General features: G+C 32.2%; 1 pseudogene; it reads right to left on the bottom strand.

The window, feature by feature from the left end:
• LOC119588959 overlaps positions 1 to 273 on the bottom strand; it is a 58,988-nt pseudogene that overhangs the window by 263 nt on the left and 58,452 nt on the right.

The following is a 273-nucleotide window of genomic DNA, read 5'->3' as shown; positions in this document are numbered from 1 at the left end:
GTGAGCTTAGAAATTTAAAGCATATTATATGTTTGTCATGTAAGCAATTCCAGTTTAAAGTCATCGGGTAGATAGGTCGCCGAGATCCGGGCTAGTTCATGGTCTTATTCATGGGTATGGGTGCTGTAAAATGATTAATGTTTTCTCATAGATAACAATTTTGCTTCTACTTTGTAGGCCTTGATAATATTAGAGATTTATTTTACTCATTTTGAAATCAATCTTCACATGCAATAATAATTTTTTTACTCAAAAAATCCTTTCACGCTTTCT

The sequence above is a fragment of the Penaeus monodon genome, chromosome 24 (assembly GCF_015228065.2).
Source record: "Penaeus monodon isolate SGIC_2016 chromosome 24, NSTDA_Pmon_1, whole genome shotgun sequence".
Lineage (NCBI taxonomy): Eukaryota > Metazoa > Arthropoda > Malacostraca > Decapoda > Penaeidae > Penaeus > Penaeus monodon.
Note: the sequence above shows the minus strand (reverse complement) of the source record. Positions and strands in the feature narration are given on the sequence as shown.